This window comes from Mus caroli, unplaced genomic scaffold, assembly GCF_978045245.1.
Source record: "Mus caroli unplaced genomic scaffold, Mus_caroli_1 scaffold_3, whole genome shotgun sequence".
Lineage (NCBI taxonomy): Eukaryota > Metazoa > Chordata > Mammalia > Rodentia > Muridae > Mus > Mus caroli.
Window position 1 is genome coordinate 39836514 of NW_028227258.1, and position 14445 is coordinate 39850958.

The window sequence follows — 14445 nt, forward strand, 5'->3', positions numbered from 1 at the left end:
CACACCCATGCCCTGGGGTATACCCTGTTTACTTCTGATTCCTTCTCTTTTCTCAGCCCTCTTGCTAAAATCCACATCAAAATATCTCTATTATACATCAGGTATGTCTAATTTAAAAAATAGTCTTCAGTGTCTGTGGTCAATAACACTCCTTAGTCCACCCCTGTTGCTTGCTTGTTTCAGTGACACCTGAACAATGGCGTGCTATCCATTCTCTGACTGCTTTGGAATATGGTACTAACCCTGAGAAGGTACCTTCTGCATTCTGCCATGTCTTCTAGACAGTCTCTGGAATCTAAACTTTGAAGAAGCTGCTCAATTTTTGGTTCCTTTCTTTACCTTTTGAGAATAATTTGAAAGAGGAGCTTGAGTGTGGGTATGTAACTGCTTCTCACTTGAGCTCATCCCCCATATTTACATATCTCATTCATTCTTACTACATCCCCCACTCACATGGCTCCTCAAGTACCTGTATTTTAACCTTTCCCTAAAGACACATGCTTATAGAAGTGGTAGAATTGTGCTCCTTCGGCAACACATATACTAAAATTGGAACAATACGAGAAGATTAACATGGCCCCTGTGCAAGGATGACACACTAATTCATGAAGCGTTCCATATTTTTAAGCCTACAGAACTCCAAATAGACTGGACCAGAAAAGAAATTCCTCCCGATACATAATAATCAGAACTACAAAGGCACTAAATAAAGATAGAATATTAAAGAAGTAAGGGGAAAAGGTCAAGTAACATATAAAGGCAGGCCTATCAGAATTACATCAGATTTTTCAACAGAGACTACGAAAGCCAGAAGATCCTGGACAGATGTTATACAGACACTAAGAGAACACAAATGCCAGTCCAGGCTACTATACCTAGCCAAACTTTCAATTACCATAGATGGAGAAACCAAGGTATTCCACGACAAAACCAATTTCACATATTATCTTTCCACGAATCCAGCCCTTCAAAGGATAATAACAGAAAAAAAAGCAATACAAGGATGGAAACCACGTCCTAGAAAAAGCAAGAAAGTAATCCTTCAACAAACCTAAAAGAAGACAGCCACAAGAACAGAATGCCAACTCTAACAACATAAATAATAGGAAGCAACAATTACTTTTCCTTAATAACTCTTAATATCAATGGACTCAATTCCCTAATAAAGAGACATAGACTAATAGACTGGCTACACAAACAGGACTCAACATTTTGCTGCTTACAGGAAACCCATCTCAGGGAAAAAGACAGATATTACCTCAGAATGAAAGGCTGGAAAACAATTTTGCAAGCAAATGGTCTGAAGAAACAAGCTGGAGTAGCCATTCTAATATCAAATAAAATCGACTTCCAACCCAAACTTATCAAAAAAGACAAGGAGGGGCACTTCATACTCATCAAAGGTAAAATTTTCCAAGAGGAACTCTCAATTCTGAATATCTATGCTCCAAATGCAAGTGCAGCCACATTCATTAAAGAAACTTTGGTAAAGCTCAAAGCATACATTGCACCTCACACAATAATAGTGGGAGACTTCAACACACCACTTTCATTAATGGACTGATCGTGGAAACAGGAACTAAACAGGGACACAGTGAAACTAACAGAAGGTATGAAACAAATGGATTTAACAGATATCTACAGAACATTTTATCCTAAAACAAAAGGATATACCTGTCCCAGCACCTCATGGTACCTTCTCCAAAACTGACCATATAATTGGTCACAAAACAGGCCTCAACATATACAAAAATATTGAAATTGTCCCATGCATCCTATCAGACCACCATGGACTAAGGCTGATCTTCAATAACAACATGAATAATGGAAAGCCAACATTCACGTGGAAAATGAACAACACTTTTCTCAATGATACCTTGGTCAAGGAAGGAATAAAGAAAGAAATTAAAGACTTTTTAGAGTTTAATGAAAATGAAGCCACAAGATACCCAAACTTATGGGACACTATGAAAGCATTTCTAAGAGGAAAACTCATAGTTCAGAGTGCCTCCAAAAAGAAACTAGAGAGCGCACACACTAGCATTTTGATAACACACCTAAAATCTCTAGAACAAAATGAAGCAAATTCACACAAGAGGAGTAGATGTCAGGAAATAATCAAATTCAGGGGTGAAATCAACCAAGTGGAAACAAGAAGAACTATTCAAAGAATCAACCAAAAGAGGAGCAGGTTCTTTGAGAAAATCAACAAGATAGATAAACCCTTAGCCAGACTCACTAGAGGGCACAAGGACAGCATCCTAATTAACAAAATCAGAAATGAAAAGGGAATAACAACAGATCCTGAAGAAATCCAAAACACCATCTGATCCTTCTACAAACAGCTATACTCAACAAAAGTGGAGACCTGGATGAAATGGACAAGTATCTAGACAGATGCCAGTAACAAAGTTAAATCAAGATCAGGTTAATGATCTAAACAGTCCTATATCCCCTAAAGAAATAGAAACCGTCATTAATAGTCTCCCAACCAAAAAAAGTCCACAACCAGATGGGTTTAGTGCAGAGTTCTATCAGACCTTCAAAGAAGATCTAATTCCAGTTCTTCACAAACTATTCCACAAAATAGAAGCAGACTCTACTCTACCCAATTCATTCTATGAAGCCACAAATACTCTGATACCTAAACCACAGAAAGACCCAACAAAGATAGAGAACTTCAGACCATTTTCCCTTATGAATATCGATGCAAAAATACTCAAATTCTCGCAAACCAAATCCAAGAACACATCAAAACAATCATCCATCATGACCAAGTAGGCTTCATTCCAGGGATGCAGGGATGGTTTAATATACAGAAATCCATCAACGTAATCCACTATATAAACAAACTCAAAGACAAAAACCACATGATCATCTTATTAGATGCGGATAAAGCATTTGACAAAATCCAACACCCATTCACGATAAAAGTCTTGGAAAGATCAGGAATTCAAGGCCCATACCTAAACATGATAAAAGCAGTCTACAGCAAACCAGTAGCCAACATCAAAGTAAATGGTGAGAAGCTGGAAGCAATCCCACTAAAATCAGGGACTAGACAATGCTGCCCACTTTCTCAATCCCTATTCAACATTGTACTTGAAGTCCTAGCCAGAACAATTTGACAACAAAAGGAGATCAAGGGGATACAAATTGGAAATGAAGAAGTCAAAATATCACTTTTTGCAGATGATATGATAGTATATGTAAGTGACCCTAAAAATTCCACCAGAGAACTGCTAAACCTGATAAACACTTCAGTGAAGTAGCTGGATATAAAACTAACTCAAACAAGTCAATGGCCTTTCTCTACACAAAGGATAAAGAGGCTGAGAAAGAAATTAGGGAAACAACACCCTTCTCAATAGTCACAAATAATATAAAACACCTTGGCGTGACTCTAACTAAGGAAGTGAAAGATCTGTATGATAAGAACTTCAAGTATTTGAACAAAGAAATTAAAGAAGATCTCAGAAGAAGGAAAGATCCATGCTCATGGATTGGCAGGATCATTATAGTAAAAACGGCTATCTTGACAAAAGCAATCTACAGATTCAATGCAATCCCCATCAAAATTCCAACTCAATTCTTCAATGAACTAGAAAAGGCAATCTGTAAATTCATCTGGAATAACTAAAAACCTAGGATAGCAAAAATTCTTTTCAAGGATAAAAGAACCTCTGGGGAAATCACCATGCCCAACCTAAAGCTTTACTACAGAGCAATTGTGATAAAAACTGCATGGTACTGGTATAGCGACAGACAAGTAGACCAATGGAATAGAATAGAAGACCCAGAAATGAACACACACACCTATGGTCACTTGATCTTTGACAAGGGAGCTAAAACCATCCAGTGGAGAAAAGACAGCATTTTCAACAAATGGTGCTGACACAACTGGCAGTTATCACAAAGAAGAATGAGAATTGATCCATTCCTATCTCCTTGTATTAAGGTCAAATCTAAGTGGATCAAGGAACTCCACATAAAACCAGAGACACTGAAACTTATAGAGAAGAAAATGGGGAAAAGCCTCGAAGATATGGGCACAGGGGAAAAATTCCTGAATAGAACAGCTATGGCTTGTGCTGTAAGATTGAGAATCGACAAATGGGATCTCATAAAATTGCAAAGCTTCTGTATGGCAAAAGACACCATCAATAAGACAAAAAGGCCACCAACAGATTGGGAAAGGATCTTTACCTATCCTAAATCAGATAGGGGACTAATATTCAATATATATAAAGAACTCAAGAAGGTGGACTCCAGAAAATCAAATAACCCCATTAAAAAGTGGGGCTCAGAGCTAAACAAAGAATTCTAACCTGAGGAATAGCGAATGGGTGAGAAGCACCTGAAAAAATGTTCAGCATCTTTAATCATCAGGAAAATGAAAATTAAAACAACCCTGAGATTCTACCTCTGTGATGGTTTGTATATCCTTGGACCAGGGAGTAGCATCATCTGAAGGTGTGGCCTTGTTGGAATAGGTGTGACCTGGTTGGAATGGGTGTGTCACTGTGGGTGTGGGTATAAGATCCTCACCCTAATTGCCTGGAAGTCAGTCTTCCACTAGCAGCCTTTGGATGAAGACATAGAACTCTCGGCTCCTCCTGCACCATGCCTGCCTGGATACTGCCATGCTCCCACCTTGATGATAATGGACTGAACCTCTGAACCTGTAAGCCAGCCCCAATTAAATGTTTTTTATAAGACTTACCTTGGTCATGGTGTCTGTTCACAGCAGTAAAACCCTAACTAAGACAACCTCACACCAGTCAGAATTGCTAAGGTCAAAAATTCAGGTTACAGCAGATGCTGGCAAGGATGTGGAGGAAGAGGAACACTCCTCCATTTTTGGTGGGATTGCAAGCTTGTACAACCACTCTGGAAATCAGTCAGGCAGTTCCTCAGAATATTGGACATAGTACTACAGGAGGATCCCGCAATACCTCTCCTGATATATATCCAGAAGATGTTCCAACTGGTAAGAAGGACTCATGCTCAACTATATTCATAGCAGCCTTATTTATAATAGCCAGAAGCTGGAAAGAACCCAGTTGTCCCTCAACAGAGGAATGGATACAGAAAATGTGGTACATTTACACAATGGAGTACTACTCAGCTATTAAAAAGAATGAATTTATGAAATTCCTAGGCATATGGATGAGCCTGTAGGGCATCATCCTGAGTGAGGTAACCCAATCACAAAAGAACTCAAATGATATGTACTCACTGATAAATGGATATTAGTCCCAAAAGTTAGGATACCCAAGATATAAGATACAATTTGCTAAACGCATGAAACCCAAGAAGAACGAAGACCAAAGTGTGGCCATTTTTCCCCTTCTTAGGATTGGGAACAAAACACCCATGGAAGGAGTTACAGAGAGAAAGTTTGGAGCTGAGAGAAAAGGATTGACCATCTAGAGACTGCCATATCCGGGGATCCATCCCATAATGAGCCTCCAAACGCTGACACCATTGCATACACTAGCAAGATTTTGCTGAAAGGACCCTGATATAGCTGTCTCTTTTGAGGCTATGCTGGGGCCTAGCAAACACAGAAGTGGAGGCTCACAGTCAGCTATTGGATGGATCCCAGGGCCCCCAATGGAGGAGCTAGAGAAAGCACCCAACGATCTAAAGGGATCTGCAACCCTATAGGTGGAACAACAATATGAACTAACCAGTATCCCAGGGAGCTCGTGTCTCTAGCTGCATATGTATCAGAAAATGGCCTAGTCAGCCATCAGTAGAAAGAGAGGCCCATTGGTTTTGCAAACATTATATGCCTCAGTACAGGGGAATGCCAGGGCCAAGAAGTGGGAATGGGTGGGTAGGGAGACTTTTTGGATAGCATTGGAAATGTAAATGAAGAAAATACCTAATAATAATAATAATGCAGCGAGCAATCGCTGTGGAGAGCCGTGCGTGCTGTGAGCAATTGCCATTATAAGATGGCACTGGCCTCCGCTGTGCCTAACTAGTAAACAAGCCTTGTACGCAGGTGTGAGAGTGAACTCACTCCTAGTCACTGCCCATTCTTGGGGCGTAATAGTGGGGTGATGGGCGAGCAACAAATCAGGAGCTGACACGCCATATCAGGTGCTGAAACGCCATGGCTGAGGGCTATATAAGCGACTCCATTTTCTGGGGTTGGGGTCTTCCCTCCTGAAGAAGCAATAAAGCTTTTGCCACAGAAGATTCTGGTTGTCCTGAGTGTGTTCTTGCAGGCGGGGACAAAAGCTCCGGATAAATAATAATAACAAAAAAATAAACAAAAAATGGTAGAATTTCTTAAATTCATAGATAGTATTTATAAATAAAATTTGCCTTCCTGAAAATGTAGAAGTTATCTTTCAGGAATATGCTTCCTTTTATGTCTTCCCGTCAGAATTCTATAGGTCATGCTGCACTAACACAGAAGTTTATATTTCACGGTGACTCCAAATTTTCTAATAGAAAGCCTACTTAGAAAGTAAAATAAAAACAACTATAAGAAAAAAAAAGTCTGCAAGGTGTACTCTGCTCACCTTTGTAAAAGTAAAATCTTTCCTATCCCTTACCTTTCTATTTCTGAGTAATTGTTTTATCTATCACATTAGTCTTTATTAGCTTACCCTGTTAGTCACTCTATTGCCTTTATCACTCCACTAAGCTATCCTGTAATTTTTATTGATTTTGCTCACTGATTCACATCTAAAGTCTTTGATATTACCAGGGACATAGTAGGCATTTAAATAATAATTATTAAATAAGTGGGAAAATTAATTGGAGAGACATAAAGTTTCTATATTCAGCTAGACTGCCTTTGAAGAACTGGAGGCAGCTAGGCACTATGTTCTTCCCATTCTGAGAAGCAACAAACAAAGCAGGCAGAGTTCTGGAAATGTTTGCCTCAGTGCATCGTGTACAGGATGACGGGAGGCTTCTGACTCTCCCATGTCAGCAGCTGGTACAGGTCAGCACCTGGCAGTCATGATGGTTGACTTAACTCATCAATGGGATGATGATGCAGAATTCCCTGACAGAGATAGATTTCAGTATCTGAAGGGTTACTCAGTCAACTATACCATCTTTTTCCATCCTAACCACATACATGAAAACGTTACCCAGGAGCAAAGAAAGTGGATCGTTGTGTATTTAAGTTCTCTTGGGAGACTGGCTCCTGTGCAAAAGAAAGTGATCTAATCTACATTTTGGAGGTAATTAGGTGAGAATAATTGCTTCAAAAGAGATCACAATTAGAAGGAAATCTGTGTTCTTCCAACATGCAGTCCCATGTGCTCTCACTCCCTTTTCCCTTTGTTATTATGGGATGTTCTATCCAAAGGTAGGTACTTTCCGAGTGTGAACATGCTATCACTACCTGCTTAGGATACGAAGCGGGATACTCAGAGCAATATTCAGAGTGAAAACTCGTTATACACATAGCCATCTGACGAGGCTTAAGAAGCCCCAAGTTACACATACTGCAAAACTTAATTGAAAATAAAAATTTCCAATTGAAAATAAAATCTTCCAATTGAAAATAAAATCTTAGAAAACTCAAAGACTAAAAATCTCTGTTTAAAGTCCAGGGCCTCTACTCAAAATAGTTTAATTTCAAATATCAACAGAGAACCTATGACATAATTTCTAAACAAACAGATCATATGGATTCCTCTGGATGCTGTAGAGGCGAATTTGTAAGTTACTGAGGAGGAAAAAGGCAAACACACATGCCCAAGCCAAATCACAGACAGTAAGCTTACCTGTATATATTTGCGCTAATTTGATTCTGATATTGTGATATGGAATAATTCAATTTAATCTTAATGCTTTATATTCATTAGAGCATTTAGATAAGCTTTTCCATATACACTTGCTGTTGAGCAATCATTTGCGAAGTCCTTTTGAACTATGGCTTTTTCTCAGCTATGTCATAACTCATTAATTTTGAATTTGTCCTGATACACAAAACGTATATGTCGGATATCTAATACTTGCTCGCAATTTACAAGGAGCATTAAGTCAGCAAATAAAATGAGAATTGTCAAACTCTGGGCCAAAAGCCTTAACAGAAAACTTACCAAGGATGACATACAAGTGAACAAACGTCCAGACACATGCACAGTACCACATGCCATCAGCAAACACAAAAAAAGACAAGACACCATTAGACACCTGCTGGGATGGCAGAATCCAAACCACTGACACTACTAAACAAAGGTAACAATGAAGGCCCTGGGAGCTTTTACTTTGCTTTCTGTTAGTGGGACTGCAAACTGGTATAACTACTCTGGAAGATAGTTTTTATAAGCTTCTTATAAAACCAACTATATGCTGACCACATCCCCCACCAGTCATAATCTTTGGAATTGACTCTAAGGAATTATAATTTTATGTCTACACACCCAAAAAGTGTGCTCATAGAAGATAGATATTCACAGTAACTTTATTCATAATCAGTCAAATGGGTTGGACTGGAAAGATAAACTCTGGTATCTCTTGATGGTAGAATAAATAATATTTAGAATTAATAAGAAATTCACTACCAAAGTTTTAAATGCCACAGAGGAAAGTTAAACTCATATTACTAAATAAAAGAAACCCAAATGAAAAAAACTACTCTATGATTGCTACTGTCTGACATTGTGGAAAGGCCAGAGATATAGTCATTGGAAATATCAATGGTTGCCAGCGATTAGTATGAACCCATGGAGAGTGAGCTAGTAAGAGAAATAAAATATCTTCTTAAAGTTTAGTATGTTATACACAAGATTATCGTTTGCTATTAAAGTGATAAAAAAAAAAACCACCTCTAATATTCACCATATATTCTCGTTAGGAATCTCTCCATGTAGGCTTTGTTGCAACACATTTGCCCTTCTGATGGGAAATTCTTATGTGAAAGAAGACTCACTCATGAAGGGGGTGTTGGGGCCAAAGGATGGAAAAAGTCAGCTTAACTCCCACTTGATTTGTCTAAAACATTCCTGATAATAGTTAGTTTCATCTAGGAATCATTGGACGTCTCAAGGAGGTTTCCATAGAAATAAAATGGGTAGGGAAAAAATCTGTATTGGGTAAAATCAGTGATTTCTCCAAAATCCAAAAGATAAGTAAAAATGTTGTTTGGGATTCTAACCATTGAGGCTACTCAATGAGGAAAGAGTGAAAAAGCCACGGGTTTCAGTGCATTGCTCCTTTATCTCTTTTCCAGAGTTGCATGCCTGAGTCCCCTCTTCCCTAAACAAACAAACAAACAAAAAAATCAAAGGTTGTTGTCCATAAATATGGGATAATAAAGACTAGCAACTGTAAAAATGTCAAACATGCATTTGAAAAAGAATTTTGGAATCCTGTGACGATCAAGCCATGACCTGCTTCCTCGGAAGTTGCTGATTCATTGGTTGGACCTTGACACATATCAAATGCACAGGAACTCACAAAGAGAACAAAAGGAGAACATGCTAATTATACCTGTCTTGCATCAACTACAGTTGAATCCCTCAGTCCATAAGTTTGTTCAATAAGCAAAACCACTCCACAGTTTGCTTGGTTGGATGGATCTAAATTACATCACCATTCCTACATACTAATCCATGGCTTATATGTCATATATTAAACAGATGATATTTAATTATGTATCCTTAAGTTCGGTGTCCTCCTAAAGGCAGGAGAGTGATACATCCCTCTGTGGAATTTGTTTTCTGACAACTGCTATGGTTAACACTGAAAGTCACATACCCCATGTCTCCTGGAATAATCCAGCACCCACAACTGTTATTTCTCTACCTCAGCCACAATTCCCTTGTTTCATGTTGAAATCCAGTAGAAAATAAGATGACACATACAGTCACATATGTAGTGTGGTGCTGTCATTTTCTTGGCCTTGTATAGGAAAATCCTTGTTTACCAGTCTTCTACTGGACTTGGTTGGATTTGCCCCCGAGTTTTACTAATGAATTAACTAGTGCAACCGGCCACTTGCAGAGTTATCCTCAGTGTAATGAATGTAATTAGTTAGCACTAAACCAGGACAGCATCTATCTTTCTCTGTGACAAATATAATTCTTTCTTCTCCCATTAGCCAGGTGCCCTAGTCTCTGTAAACTAGTTATTGACCCACCTATTTAAGGGGACTCTCTCTAAATGCAGCTTCCCTTATTTAACTCAACCAAGCTCCTATAATGTCTGCTTGCTGTATGAGGCAAGCATGTAAAGAGCTCATTGTTCATTTATTGCGAGCAAAGCAAGGCATCAGGAAGCTATTCTGAGTGAGATGCTCAGACTCCTGAGCTCTGCTTACCCGTCTCTGCTTATAATGGATACAAACCCGTATAGGGCTGAGAGAGCATCATGTAAGCACCATAGGAAATCTGAGGCAATGAATCATGGAGCTGGACACCTGCTGAGGAGTGTGTGTCTGAACAGACTACAAATAGACAGAAAAGCGGCTTAAACAAGCAGCTTTCATATGGCAGGAATGCATAGATTAGACCTAAGAGGATGCTATTTGGATAAGGATGTTTATATATAAAGGATGGTAATAATTCTTTCAGCCAGACTCAGAGAGCTTGGGCCACCAATGCCAGTGAAAAACAACATTCCTTGGGCCCACATTGACATGTTTCAGGCATATCTTCTGCCACCATTTGATATCCATTTTTGTTTTGTTTTGTTTTGTTTTGTTTTGTTTTGTTAGAAAAAAAAATGTCACGCAATATTTGAATCACCTTGGCCATGATGTATTATGTCACACGATGAGACACAGTGAGATGTGACTGGCAGAGCCAAAAGTAAAGATTAGATGTCACAAATTAAAGAAAAAGAAACCACCATCATTCATGACTGAACTTCCTTTAAATGCTGATGAAAAATTAAAAGTTTGAAATGACACAAGAAAGAAAGTTGTGCATACAATGGCTGAGAGATTTTTTTCCCTTTCTTTTGCTCAGATTCTCTTCAAAAAGCAAGTGTTCTGTGCTTCGTCTGACCTCTGTGTGAAGCAATGCAATTGTGGTGTTTAAAAACAACAAAAAAGCAAGCCGTAAACACCCCCACCTTAGGGAAACCTAGTTAACATTTTTATTAAATTTTTATGTTTGAATAATGATACTTTAATATACCTTTTCCTTGACTGCAATTCCCAGAGTCCTTTTAAGAGTAACTTGGCTTGACAGCCTAGGAATTTTGAGATAAAGAAAAGACAAATTAGGACCAGGTCCACTTCGAGAAACAAGATTACAGTAGAAAAGCTTACCGTATGAAGAGGGCAGGAACAGACTCTACTGCATTTCTCTGGAGACTGTTTATGTATATGTGTGGTAAATGAAAACAGTCTCACGAACATATATATTTATAAACATGTTTACATTTGTTCCTATACCCACCCCTTGACTTTTTAAGCTAGACATACTTGTCTAAACATGGATGGGAAATTTTTGATCCCTCAAGAACAAGGAGATAGATGACTCAAACTGGGAATTTGCCCATGGAAGTAAGATCTCAATTAAGAATATTACTGAGAAGGCAAATGAGTTAGCCACAAAATGGGCAGAATAACAGCAAATGGAGACTTTATTTTGATAGTGCTGTTCTTTTTTGGATTTTGCTAGCATTTGACACTGCCAGGCATTTGATAGAAAGTAACACTTCCATCAAACACAAGCAAGACAGTTTCCCATCATGTTCTTAAGCCTCCCACTGAACTCCAACAACTCAGGGATCTGGAATTCAAACGACTTTGCTGAAACCTTTCCAAAAGGACATGGAAGCTTCTGGAACACAATGCAGGTCCCCAAGGACGTTAACTGCCAACACAGACACAAAAAGGCGATAGAGAGAGATGAGGTTTGTCAACGCATTGCCAACTATGTGTCACAAAGCCTTCGACATAGAATATGCTGAATAAATACCTCTCAATAAAAGTGAAAGAAGGCTTGATAATTTGTTAAGAGGTTTGCATTGTTGGTATGAGAGCTAAAAATAAAACGAGAGTTTTATATGTATATGGTTTGAAAATTCTCAGACAAATACTTGGGTTAATTACTTTTCTGCCACCGTGACAAAATACCAGAGAGAAACAACTTTATCGAAGAAAGATGTAGTTTGGTCACAGTTTTGTTGTGGAGCCAGAAGGCTTCTCAGCTCTCATACTCCTGCAGAGGTTCAGAAATGTCCTGACAAAAGAGCATAGCCAGATAAAGCTTGTTAGAACCTAGTGGGGAAACCCCCACCCAATTCCTAATTCAGCATGCACCCAAAAAATCACGAAGGACCATCTTGATGTAAATATATGAGGACATTTAATTATGGAGCTCCAGACCAACGTGCATCCCTCACAGGAGATAGTGGATGTCAGCCACAAGGCTCAAAAGCTAGGGTTTTTTATGGGGTAAGGGGCTTAGGGGTGTGGAATTCAGCATAGCGACACACTATTGGCTTATTCAAACATCAGCAGAAAAATTACATGTATGTGCAGGGTGTCAGAGTTCTGTGAGTTGCTGACTCAGTTCAGATAGCCCTGTTATGTCTTCACATTCCTCTTTATCTTTAAGGTTAAGCTGTTCCCAGGAATGTTTTAACTATGGGGCATACCCAGGTTTGTTTTTCTTTTTTCTCAGCTCCAGGCAGCCTCTAAGCTCACAAACAACCAGCAATTTCTGAGTACTTTATATGACTTACAGGTCTTGAAATTTTATCTTTCTTTCAAGCTGCTCCTTTCCTGAGAGCCAGGAAGCAAAGAGAGGGACAGGACAGGACAGGACCTGGGACAAAGTCCATTTGAGGAAAGCATATTGTTTTTTTTTTTTTAATATTTTTATTAGGTATTTTCCTCATTTACATTTCCAATGCTATCCCAAAAGTCCCCCATACCCTCCCCCCACTCCCCTACCACCCACTCCCACTTTTTGGCCCTGGCGTTCCCCTATACTGGGGCATATGAAGTTTGCAAGTCCAATGGACCTCTCTTTCCATTGATGGCCAACTACGCCATTTTTTTTTTAGATTTTTTTTTATTATGTATTTTCCTCAATTACATTTCCAATGCTATCCCAAAAGCCCCCCATACCCTTCCCCCCACTCCCCTACCCACCCATTCCCACTTTTTGGCCCTGGCGTTCCCCTGTACTGGGGCATATAAAGTTTGCGTGTCCAATGGGCCTCTCTTTCCAGTGATGGCCTACTAGGCCATCTTTTGATACATATGCAGCTGGAGTCAAGAGCTCCGGGGTACTGGTTAGTTTATAATGTTGTTGCACCTACAGGGTTGCAGATCTCTTTCACTCCTTGGATACTTTCTCTAGCTCCTCCATTGGTGGCCCTGTGATCCATCCAATAGCTGACTGAGCATCCACTTCTGTGTTTGCTAGGCCCCTGCATAGTCTCACAAGAGACAGCTATATCAGGGTCTCATAAGAGACAACTATATCTGGGTCCTTTCAGCAAAATCTTGCTAGTGTATGCAATGGTGTCAGCGTTTAGAAGCTGATTATGGGATGGATCCCCAGATATGGCAGTCTCTAGATGGCCCATCCTTTCGTCACAGCTCCAAACTTTGTCTCTGTAACTCCTTCCATGGGTGTTTTGTTCCCAATTCTAAGAAGGGGCAAAGTGTCCACACTTTGGTCTTCGTTCTTCTTGAGTTTCATGCGTTTAGCAAATTGTATCTTATATCTTGGGTATCCTAAGTTTTTGGGCTAATATCCACTTATCAGTGAGTACATATTGTGTGAGTTCCTTTGTGATTGGGTTACCTCACTCAGGATGATGCCCTCCAGGTCCAACCATTTGCCTAGGAATTTCATAAATTCATTCTTTTTGATAGCTGAGTTGTACTCCATTGTGTAAATGTACCCCATTTTCTGTATCCATTCCTCTGTTGAGGGGCATCTGGGTTCTTTCCAGCTTCTGGCTATTATAAATAAGGCTGCTATGAACATAGTGGAGCATGTGTCCTTTTTACCCGTTGGGACATCTGGATATATGCCCAGGAGAGGTATTGCTGGATCCTCTGGTAGTACTATGTCCAATTTTCTTAGGAACCACCAGACTGATTTCCAGAGTAGTTGTACAAGTTTGCAATCCCACCAACAATGGAGGAGTGTTCCTCTTTCTCCACATCCTTGCCAGCATCGAGGAAAGCATATTCCTAATAACCTGCCCCCATTCCTCCATCCACAGTGATCCAACCCTTGTGATCCAGTTACCACCTTGACTACTGCAGTGGAAACCAGGACCACAAACCACAGTGCAGAAGCTATATATTCAGCCATCCCTTCTGTTTCAGTACTCATTTTTAAGAGACAGTTTTGATGGACATGCCATCAAAGCATCTTTTTTGTTCACTTGTTTTACTTTTTTCATTAAAGGCTTATGCATCAGTGTTTTGCCTGAAGCTTGGTAAAGTCTCCTATATTTTAGGCTACTTTTTGTTCCTTTGTTTCACAG

At 39.4% G+C, this 14445-nt stretch overlaps 1 non-coding gene across 1 annotated transcript; it reads left to right on the plus strand.

Annotated features, from left to right (window-relative positions):
• Positions 1-520: 520 nt before the first annotated feature.
• On the plus strand, positions 521-625 carry LOC115030666 (U6 spliceosomal RNA). The gene has a single exon (XR_003836272.1). It is a non-coding gene; the product is annotated as a U6 spliceosomal RNA (small nuclear RNA).
• Positions 626-14445: the final 13820 nt, after the last annotated feature.